The sequence below is a fragment of the Notamacropus eugenii genome, chromosome 1 (assembly GCF_028372415.1).
Source record: "Notamacropus eugenii isolate mMacEug1 chromosome 1, mMacEug1.pri_v2, whole genome shotgun sequence".
Classification (NCBI taxonomy): domain Eukaryota; kingdom Metazoa; phylum Chordata; class Mammalia; order Diprotodontia; family Macropodidae; genus Notamacropus; species Notamacropus eugenii.
In genome coordinates this window covers 30,057,124-30,069,185 of record NC_092872.1, presented here as the reverse complement: position 1 = coordinate 30,069,185, position 12,062 = coordinate 30,057,124, and the positions used below count along the sequence as shown (strand labels likewise).

Below are 12,062 nucleotides of genomic sequence, written 5' to 3'. Positions count from 1 at the left end.
CTACTGGTTGCAAATCTTTTTTTCAGTTCCTCCTCCACTTCAGCTTTTTACATGAGACATTTTTTAGCCCTTTCACCCATCTTGCATTCTGACTCTAACTCATTCCTCCAGTTTCTCCAACCAAGCAAATCATATTTAATAAAGAGAACAAAACTATTTTTAATACTTTAGGGGAAGAAACCTCTCACATGGAAAATAAGCAAAACTATTTAAAATACATCAAATCACTTTCCTTCAAACATAATTCTGGTTCTGCTGCAGTAGAAGATGATTTTTTTATGTCTTTATCTGAAGTCCTGGGACATTCTTCTGGAGCAGAAATCATTCCACTCTTTGCTACTCTGTAGATGCAATTATCCTGAGTAATGCCAAAACTGAGCAAGGAAGATATAAATATACATGTACATACGTGTATATGTGTGTTTATATGTATGCACATATACATATCTACCCATGTAGATATGTGTATGTATACATAAATATCTACCCATGCATAAACACATACATTATGCATGCGCATACATGCATACATGCATATTCATATATAATAAACATTTGCACATACAAATATATTCACATTTGTAATAGATACATGTATGTACACATGTATATGGCAGGTAGATCGTACCTATGTATTATATATATGTATATATAAATATATGTATATAGGCATATATGGCAGGTAGATGGTGGATTGTATGGAACACTGGACCTGGATTCAGACCTGAGTTCAAATCCTACCTCAGATGCTTATTAGGTAAGTGACCCTAAACAAGTCACTTTCTGTTTGCCTCAGTTTTCTCATCTCCAAAACAGTGACAATAATGGTATCTATGCTTCAGGATTTTGGTGAGGATAAAATGAAAAAAAAAGTAGTTGCAAAGTTTTTTGCAGACCATAAAGCATTACATAACTGCTGTCATTATAACTTGTTATTTCTAATTTTTATTGTTATTATTTCACTTCTACCCTGACTTAAGTATAATTTCCTAATGCTGGAGAAATACGAGTTGAATTCAGTCTTGGCTAGAAATACGAATATCTCTTTGGCTTTAGGATGGGTCTGCAATGTTAATTTGTCGGAACAAGAATGACAATGAGACTTAAGCCATCCCTTGATTTGGAAGATGTCTATGAGCCAGATGATCCCCTTAGACTTCCTAGTGGTGTGCTTTTCCAGATGAGAAAGTCATTAAGTGAAAGATTCAAGTTTTCCACTGAGTCAGGGAGAAAATCATCTCTAAAGAATTAGTTCACTGGGGTTTTTCTTGCTCACTCATGCATCTTGTCCCTTACAATTTCAGGTAGACCTCCCAGAATCATTTCATTCTTATAGTGCTCACCTATTGGAGTCAACATGAACTGGAAATTCATTGCTTTAAAAAAAATTGACTATTTCAAATAACTTTTTCTTTGAATTTCAATAGTACTTATTCACAGTTTAACACATAAATTAGGTAAGGTCTTACATTGTTCAGTAATATTTCAGTATGTTAGACCTATCTATCTAACTCAACTGAGAGTATGCATCATCATGGCACGGACTTCCTTTTTGTCCTTTGGTAGTGTGTACCACAGTTCTGGGTTTTAAAGTAGGCACTTGGTTAATACTTAAGTGATACTAATTGAATGATTGGAATGGAAGATATCTTAAGTCATCTGGATGATTGAATTTCAGAGTTTTTAAGGGGGTCATTTAGTCCAACCCTCTCATTTTGCAGGTGAGAACCCTGACACTCATAGAACTTGTTGATTGAGTGAAACATCTATGAATCTAACTTTCTGAATACTAAAAAATATAAAGTCCAAAATGAGAAACAACATGGCATAGTGAATCCATCTCAGTGCCAAGAACACCTGCGTTCATATTCAACCTCTGACACGTATTGGTTGTATGACTGAACAAGTCACTTAACTTTTCAGTGTTCCCATGCAAATCTCTAACACTATCAAATACAGGGAAATGGCAGATCTGCATTAAGTTCCTTACCTCAAAGGAGCTCCTTAATATCACAGATCTAGCAAAAAAAAAAAAAGTCAACATATTAATGTTGCCAGAGAAAAATTCTAAATTCCCTAATAGATATGATTCGGGATATAATATATAAAGGAAAACCCTTTATAAAAATTAGACTCCCACTTTTCTCTAATAGTGCTCAAACGTATTTAAGAGACATAGAATGTCCCTCATTTAATTTGATCTACGTGATTGGGGCCTTCTCTTAGTTTGTGGGTTCATAGGATTTTGGAAGAAACTCTAGAGATTCTTTTGTTCAAATCCCCCATTTTATAAATAAATAAGAAGGCACAGATATGGTAAAGGGTTTTGTCTAAAGTCATGTAGATCGCTAGTAACAGAGCTGAAATTCAGACTGAGGTTTTCTGATTTCAAACCCAAGGTTTTTTTGTTGTTGTTGTTGGTTTTGATATACCGTAGTTCTTTTGATATATCCCATGAAATTAGATGGGCAAGCACTCCAATGGAATAATAAAGTAGAAAAGATTGTTCCTTTAATTTAGGAAATAGAAGACACTACATACACACTAACAAATGCAAGTGACACTTTCTAATCTAAAATTTTTCATGAACATTAAAGAGACAGAATTTAATCAGAAGATTATTCAGTGGTATGTATTCCAAGGATGTTGCATATCATGAAATTAAAAATTATCTTAATAAAGTGACAGAATTTTATAGTGTGCTAAGAAGTTTTAGTTCCCCCTCTAAAGATACATAGAGTACAGATGGAACAGTTCCTTCTCACTGTGTCCACCGTAAGAAAATTCCCATCATGCAATATAAAAAGGTTTATTTGGGAATTATGGGTAATACCTATAGGATATAATAGATAATAATTAGCACATTCAACTATATAGATATTTTTAAAAAGTTAAGTATTTGGGATCACTGTTCAATGAATATGGAGATGCCTGGCACCATTGGAAATTTTATATATGTGTATTTTATTGACATTTTTCATTTTCACGCATGTGTTTGGTGTCATTTAAATGCAATTTTAATAAGAGATACTTTGATTCCAGTTTATGCTCTGAAATGTAAAATATTAATATTCAGTGGTGGGAGAAATCAGTTTTACAGAGTTGGAAAGGGCCTCAAGATCTCATCTAGTCAATTCATTTACCTTGGATAATATCTAGACCACCCCAGACTGATGTCTGCCTTTGAGTGTCTATTCTTGAAGGTCTACAGACTGCAGTTTAATTTGTTTTACATGTCCTGCTTGCTTCCATCTTTTCCTGCTCATCATTGTCCCCTAACTAAAGAAGCAGGAGTCTGACTTGTATTAAACATAGTTAAGGAGACATCATAATAAGGAGATGGCCCACCTCACACTTACAGTAGTTGTAAAGTTGAAATACCTTCAGGGATTTTTCCTTTATGCTGCAGCTCCTTCTTTGGTATATATAAACAGGCTCACATACCTGAAACATGCAGTCATCTACTATGTTCACTAGGTGGGCCTCCAGCCATACCACCAACAGACAAAAATCTTGCCAGAGCTCACAAAGTAGGTTAGTCTTACGCAAAATTTTTTTGGGGGGGATGTTCTCTCTAAAATAACAAGTTAGCAGAAATCATCTATTTGGAGACTGCCAAAGCTCCTTACATATTTCAGGACCCCAGAGCATATTTATGGCCACAGTGGTCCTGGTATTTTATATAACATGCCACCTGTTTGCAGTCTAATTCTTACCCCAATGTAACAAGCTCCATATCTGAATGTTTCTGAAAAGTCTGTACAAAAAGCTCAGATACTGGCAAATATTTGTACAAGTCCTCACAGACCTTAATCTCTTCCTTTAGCCATAGCCTAGTGTCTTCTAGACTCACCATCCTCATTCTTTACAGTTTTATTAATTTACTCAAAAGAATTTTTATTTAGTGCCTACCTTGTGTAGAGCTTTGTGCTAGGTGCTGAAGGAGATCTAAAGTTTAGATAAGATGTGATACCTGCCCTGATGGAGTTTATAAATTGTTCAGGTGGTAAAATACAAAAATAGATCGCTACAATATACAACATTACATAAAAGTACATTAGGGAGTTTAGAAATAAAAAATACAGTTTTAGGTTTGAAGGAAATGGAGAATCAGGAAAGATGATGGAGCAAGTATCTCCTAACTTCTCCAGGCTAAGTTCAATATTGCACATTATCCTCATATCTTTCAGTTGCTTACTCTTGTTATGTGTCCTAATGCAAATCTGTGACCTTAATAGCATTTATTAAACTACGTAGCAAGTAGAGCAAGGAGATCTTTTTGGTTTATATTTTATTTTATTATTATTTTTTAATGTTTTACAATCACTGCCATAAAATTAAGATTTCATCCCCCCCACACCTACCCCCCACTACCCCCCTCCCTCCCCACGACCACATACAATTCTGTATAGGTTCTACATATACTTTCCTATTGAGTACATTTTCACTATAGTCATGCTATGTAGTCGAACTAAAATAAGTGGAAGAAATCATATAACAAATCAAAACATGATACACACACACACACAGACATGATTGCTACATTCTGCGAATGACATCCATATTTCTTTCTGAGTGTGGAAGGCGTTTTGCCTTAGAAAACCACCATTGGGATTTTTTTTTTAATAAGTTCTGAGCAAGGAGATCTTAACCTCTTCTTTTGAATCATGGACCAGGCTGTTAAAGCCCATGTTTTGTAGCCTACATCCATAATTGAATGAAATATTAAATTTCGTTAGAGGTTAATATAAATAAAAGTATAATTTTTTCCTATTCAAGTTCAATAACTTCTTGAGAGTCAGTAAATCCCAGGTTAAGACTTCTTCCTGATATAGATGGAGTTTTCCTTTTATTCTAAGGACCTCACCTCTGTGGAATTGGGCATGTTAAGGGATTTGTAAATATATTTAACTAGTCGCTATATTCTGGTGATTTTCACTTTTACTCTGAGAACCTTCCTCTATCTAACTTTTGATTCTTCATAATTAATCAGATTATTGACCTGAAATAAACATAGAGTATGCTCGCTACTGAAAGATACATTACTTTCCATTTTAAAAAATAAGTTATTACATAAATTTGTGAAATATTTTAGTAACAAAAGTTAGCATCATCTTAATTACTCCTGAGTTTGACTCTCATTTTCCTGAAGGGTACTCTTATTAATATGATTTATCAAAAAGCTTTGCCACCCAGGTATAAGTCTTCCTTAGAGAATAGTTCTCTTGTCCTACTAGTAATGTTCTTAGTTGAACAATTATCATAAGCTACTCCCAAGTAACTATATGTTTTCAATCTAATGGACATTAAATTTGAAGCCAGAAGACCTGACTTCAAATCTTGCCCTTACCTCTTACTACTTGTGTGAAATAGGGTCAGTCATTAAACTTCCCTAAGTTCCTGTTTCTTTGTCTTTAAAATAAAGGAGCTGGATTAGATGCCTTGTAAGTTCTCCGATAGCTGTAAATGTATGATCCTGTATTTGAGAGGCAGTGTGACACCGTGAATAAAGAGCTTTTTTTTCTAGTCAGGAAGGCTTACAGTCCTGCCTCAGATGAATCTTGGCTGTTTGACACTGGGCAAGTCACTTAACTATTAAGTACTCAACCCAACTAAGATAATAACTTTCAGAACAGTTGTTGATCTGAACTGGTAGGGGGAATTTCTTCATGAGTTTCTTTCACTAATAATATTACACATTTAGAAGAAATGTGTATGCTTGTTAGCTACAATGCCAAAAAGTATTGTCTGTGGCGTAGGGAAAGGTGCATTATATTAGGATAGAGGAAAAATCCCAAGTCCTAGGCAGCCTTCCTCCACCACCCCCAATTATTGGTTGAGTATTTTGTCTTTGATTAAGACATTGGACCTCTTTCAGATTAATTGCTTCATCTAATCAAAAATGAATTATACTTCTAAAGTCCCCTAGACTTCATCTGCCTTGTCAAGATGGTCAGACACTGTCTTAGGGTCTCTGTCCATTTTAACATCTAAGATCCTAAGAACCATAATAGAATGATCACTGGATCTATTGTACCTTATCTTGCCCACAAATATATTGGCCTCTGGAATTTTGTGACTGAGTACACTCCCTAGTCTCTCTCTCTCTAACTTTCCATAATTAAGGAAAATCAAGTCCAATACTAATTAAATAACTTCGCTCATGTCCAGTAATGTACAAGGTGCTATCCTGAACAAGAATTCTAATGTTGCTAATAGTCTTTGAATTTATAAGCTAGATAATGATGACGATGTGAGATTGCTTGTCTAGACATTTGATTTCATTAAGGACGGAAACTCCCAGAGTAGAGTTTTCCTCCACTAGTGAAGTTCAGGAATTTTCTTACAACTTATTCTATTAGCGAGTTGTTCAGTTTCTGAGAATTCAAACACCTTGTCTAGTCACACAGTTAAGGATGTGCCTGAGACAGTGCTTGAGCCCAAGTTTTCCTGATACTCTCTATCCACATTATGACCCATTGCCTTCCCTGTGTTGTAAGTATAAAATTTAAATAAGAATTACTCACTTTAAAATTTCTGCCTTTAAAGTTAAGGCAAGCCTATTCATATGAAATTTATTTTGGTTGTGAGGGCAAGTGACCGTGCAAGGTGCAGGAATCCCTCTATTTTGATAACACTGAAAAAATATCAACCTGAAATTTATGACTTTGTTTTTATAAGCATGATCAAGTTGAGTTATATTACATGTTGAAAATTCTTCTGCAATCTGTGACTTTGAGGAATGCTAAGAATGTGAATTTGCTGTCAAATCTGGAGATTAAGTATAACCCTGAACAGATTTGTCCCCAGAGTATATTGAATCAGGATGATTGTCCTTAGTCCCATATTTGGTGGGGTCGCTTCTTAGTCTAGTTTCCCTGTGGGAACTAGAAGGCTGGGCAATAATTCAGGGAGGCAGCTGGCAAGGGTGAAGGAGATGGTTGTGGCCATTGGAGCTAAAAAAAATGCTTAAGACTGATTATTATACTTAAAATCAGCCTCAATTCTGCTCCCTTCATTATTAAGGCAAAAATGGATATGACTGTCTATTCCTTTAGGGGGAAAGAGACCAACAAACCCAGCTGACCTGGGAAGTTTCTTTTAGATCTACCAGGTCCATATCCCAGATTTGACCCCATAGAATTCCTTCCCTTTCCCTCTTTAATCATTACAACCAAGCCCCTCTGGGACTCTGGGGAATCCAGGTTCCCTAGGAATAAAAACTCTTCTTCCCTTAATCCAGCTGAGATAGGAGAGGGTTAAAAACAGCATTTTACTTGAACAAAGCAAGGTTCAAAGCATACGCTGGCCAAGTTTAACTCCCTGACTCTGTTTCCAGATAAGGGAAAAGTCTACAGTTTAATTTCCCCAAATTCTCTCCGCCCTTTCTCTCACCGATTGATAGAAGGGGAGAGTCTTGAGAATCTAATATCTGTATTTGCTTGTCTGTCAGTTGGTACAAAGATGCTGAAAATGGATAATTCAGATCCTTTCTTTAAGGATATCAAACACCCTGGCAGAAATGAGGGCCAAGAGGGGAAGTGGGAGTGAGGGAGAGAATCAGAAGAGAACTCCTTTCTTCTCTCTGTCCCAGAACATCTCTTGGATCATTTGGTCCAATACATTTAAGTAGTTACTGTGTGCTAAACCCTTGAAATACAAAGAAAGACAAAAATATTCTCCCTATCATCAAGAAGCATACGTTCAAAAGGGTAAGACAACAGGTAGGTAGCCATCATATAAGATACATTCAAAGTAGAAGAAATTAATCTGAAAGGGGAAAGCCTCATAAAATGGGATTTGAGTTGAGTCTTGAAGGAAGCCAGGGAAACTAAGAGGCAGTAGTTCAAAAGAGGGACAGCATTTCAGGCAAGTGTGTGTTAATAAGTGTTTAATAGATGGCTCTTGAAAAATGTATGCAGTTTCTCTGATAAAGACCTCTTTTCTCAAATATATAAGGAACTAATTCAAATTTATAAAAAATAAAAGTCATTTCCCAATTGATAAATGGTCAAAGGATATGAAGAAGCAGTTTTTAGAAGAAGGAATCAAAGCTATCTATAATCACATGAAAAAATGTTCAAAATCATTATTAATTAGAGAAATACAAATTAAAATTAAAATAACTGAGGAACTACGTCATACCTATCAGATTGGCTAACGTTGTTTTTGCTGTCCTTGGTTCTCAGAGTACCACGGCACAGGGAAAGTGACTTGTGAGTGAATTGTATTTAAGTTTGGGAGGGCTCTGCAAAGTCATCAGCCTCACTTTCTCCTCCTGAGTGATCTGGGTCCAGTGGCAAGATATAGCTCAAGACAGCTAGAGATGGCCCTGGATGTAGTGAGAGATATTGGTCTTTTGAACCTAAGGTCTTTCCCAGGTCTCAGTTTGTCTGAGGCAATTCCCATTCAATGATTAAGCTAGGTAAGAAAAGAAACAAGGAAATAGTCTCTCTTACCTGGTTAAAAAAATCAGTTTCAAAAGGGAAGACCCTCAGGATTTCTGGACAAAACAGAAACAGTTACTATTTATTTTTATTCTGAGCCAATCAGGACCCAAACAATGACCATTAACTGGGGCTTGGGCTGGGACTTATTGTTGACCAATCAATGAGAGCCAGAGTGAATTGGGTTTAAGGCATGGTCATTACAAAAGAATTCTAGGCTGAAAACCCCAAGATATCTTGTGAAGTTTCAGCAATTAAAATTTACTTTCCTTTGAGCAGAGCACTTCTAGGTAAGGGTATGATACCCTATGTGGACAGAGCAAGAGGAAAGAGGATAAGAGACTAGAGGAAAGGGAGGAGCTACATTGCCCAACTGGAACTGGCCAGTTGGGTCACCAGTGGGGCAGCTTATACTATTCACACGTTGATGTTTGTCCTTTCTTCTCAAAGAGGACTGTGGCATCAGGAAACTGATGCATGGCTAACATGACAGAAAAGGAAAATAATAAGTACTGAAGGGTGTGTGGAAAAATAGGGACACTAATCTTTTGTTGGTGGAGTTGTGAACTGGCTCAATCATTCTGTTTGCACAAGGCTTCACTTAAGCAGTGGGGGTCTGGCTGTTGAAGGTTGCTTCTGCCTGTGTCTATGCAGAAGCATGTGGTGGTTATCAGAGTTGGAGTCTGCCCATTATTCTGGTTATGCTGAGGCACATGGGGATCCTATTGTTGGGGTTTGCCTGTTCCACTGCACTGGGGCTCAGAATTTACTGCTAGTTTGCTAAGGTGGGACTTGCTGCTGGCTTGCTGGAATGCTTCCTCCCCTGGATTGTGTCCCCCTTTTAGCTGAGTGAGACAGATATTTTCCTGTCAATCTTCCAAGTTTCTTGGGCTCAAAGATTGTTTCATCCCATCTTTTTGCTGGTTCTACTATTTCAGGATTTGTTTTGGGGTGTTTTTTTATGGTTGTTTGGAGGGGAATATGGAAGAGTTATGGTGATTACTTCTTACTTCTCCATCTTGACTCCTGGAAGTGGTCAAACCATTCTGGAGAAAAATTTGATCCAGCAATACTCGATCCCAAAGAGATCAAAGAAAAGGGAAAAGGACCTATATGTACAACATTTAAAGCAGTTCTTTTTTTGTGGTAACAAAAAACTGGAAATTGAAGGGATGCCCATCAATTAGAGAATGGATAAACAAGTTGTTGTCATTATAATGCAATACTATTGTGCTTTAAGAAATGGGGAGCAGGATGGTTTTAGAAAATCTTAGAAAGACTTATATGAACTGGTACAAAGTGAAGTGAGCAAAATCAGAACACCATACACAATGACAGCAATATTGTAATGATGATCAACTGTGAAAGACTTAGCTACTCTGATCAATACAGTGATCTAAGACAGTTATAGAAGATCCATGTTGCAAAATGCTATCCACCTCCAGAGAGACATCTGATGAATTCTGAGTGCAGATTAAAGCATACTTTTAAATTTTGTTCTTGCCTTTTATTTGCAATGTGGCAAATATGGAAATATATTTTTCATGGATAATTGATATCATATTGTGTGCCTTCTCAAGAGATGAGGAAAGGACTTGAGAGAAGGAGGTCATTTGGAAATTCATAATTTAAAATTATGTTAATATTTTAATATTAATTATTAAATTAATTTAAAAAATTAAGTTAAATATTAAGAATATTACATTAAAATATATGTAATAATAATTAACAATTAAATAAATAATAATAAGTTAACATTAAAAAATAATGGAACTTTTTTTTAAAAAAGGCAAATGTATGTAAGACATGCTTTTAAATTTAATCTGCTTTATTAACACTTTCTTAAGTCTAGATAATCAACAAAACAATAAATCAAGCTCTGGTTTATAGCACTTGCTGATTTCTGAAGCATAAATGCTCACCCTGAAAATTTTACAATCACTTCTCCTGATACTCTGTGATTTGGCTCCAACAGCCTCCCTAACTCTAGGCATGAGAGCCAGTCAATGCAAAGAAAAGGAGATGTAGTGTTATGTTCCAAGAACTATGAGTAAGTAAGCCAGAATATCCAAGGGAGATGAAGTTTAAGAGAGCTAAAGGGTTGTGAAGAACTGTAAATTTCAGACACAGGACTTGATATTTGATCCTAGGGACAATAGAGAGTCATTGGAGTTTATCGAAGAAGGAAGATGGTGAGAACTACATTTTACTTTGGCACCTGAGTGTAGATGAATTGGAGTCGGGAGGGATTTGACTCAGGGAGACCCCCAAGACTGTTCATAGATTGTTAGAGCTACAACGGAACTGACAGGTCATCAAATTCATCTGCTTCTTTATACAGATGAGGACACTGAGGGCCAGAAACATGGAATGAATGACTCACCAAAGGTCCAATCTTGTGAGTAGCAGAGTCAAGGGTTGAGCACAAGTTTTCTGACCTCAAATCCAGGGTTTCTTCAGTTAACGGAGATATTTGCTTCTCTTCTATGATTTCTTCCCTATTAAAAAAAAAGAAAAAGAAAAGATGAGGCAGGATCTGCATTGGTGATAGGGATGGGGTCTTTGCTCATACTATTCTTTTTATATTCCAGAATGTTTAGCACAAGTGTTTTCACTAGGTGAGTGCTCAATAAATGCTTGCTGAGTGAATGGATTTGCTCGAGCCAATCTACGAAGGATTATAGTATCATAGATTTGTAGCTGGAAGGGACCTCAGAGACCATCAGTTTCAACCCCCTCTTTTTATTGATGAGGAAAATGAATCTTAGAGAAGTCAAGTGACTTGTCCACAGTCAAGCAACTGATAAGTGCCTGAGGAAGAATTTGAATGCAAGTCTTCCTGCACCCAAGCATAGAACTCTATCTGTTAGAGAAATACATACATTGATTTACTAATGCCTGGAAAATCTGAGGTTCTAGGTCCTATCAGAATCAGAATTAGAGTCAACAAATGTTTATTAAGCATCTACTATGTATTAAACACTATGCTAAGCTCTGGGGATATAAAGAGAGGCTTAAGACAGTCTATGAGCTTCTATCCAGAAGCTCATAATCTTATGGAGGAAGACAATATACAAAAAAAAAAGCTGCAGAGGGGGAGGAAGATGATGAAGCTGGGGTGGGAAATGATATGAATAAGTATGTTTTCAAATGGATTTCATTTTACAGAATGATGTGTTTCTAAAGATGAAGTCCAGAAAACTAGCCAGGTGGGAAATGATGAGGAGAATTCCTTGGGTGTCATTCTTAAATGGAAGAATAAAAAAATGGGAGAAGCTCCCAGATTTCCACCTCCACCCTTAATTGCCCGCTTAACTGCCAATTAGGAGTGGTAACAGATTGGACTAAACAAACCTGTCAATCAAACTCTTTTCCATCTATATATAGAGGCCTCTACCCTCAGAAAAAATGTGACATATAATCTATCTATATACAGGGTACTATATGGTATGATTTAAGGTACACCAAAAACAGTATCTGTCTCCAAATGGTTCTCTCAGCATTGGAGAAATGGAGTCCCATGAGTGCCACTTAGATGGGTTTGAAGGTGGGTCCATTGATCAGAACAATAGATAAAATGCTGATGTTACCTAAGAGGGCTTTCAAACTAGGACT

The 12,062-nt window shown here is 36.4% G+C and overlaps 1 protein-coding gene across 1 annotated transcript in view; it reads right to left on the bottom strand.

Annotated features, from left to right (window-relative positions):
* The window catches only part of MPDZ (multiple PDZ domain crumbs cell polarity complex component), a 312,491-nt gene extending 301,551 nt beyond the window's left edge, over positions 1-10,940 (bottom strand). Inside the window, exon 1 of the mRNA XM_072596383.1 lies at positions 10,831-10,940. The gene's annotated coding sequence lies outside the window, so the exon portion shown is untranslated. The remainder of the gene's footprint in view (positions 1-10,830) is intronic.
* Between the last annotated feature and the right edge of the window lie 1,122 nt (positions 10,941-12,062).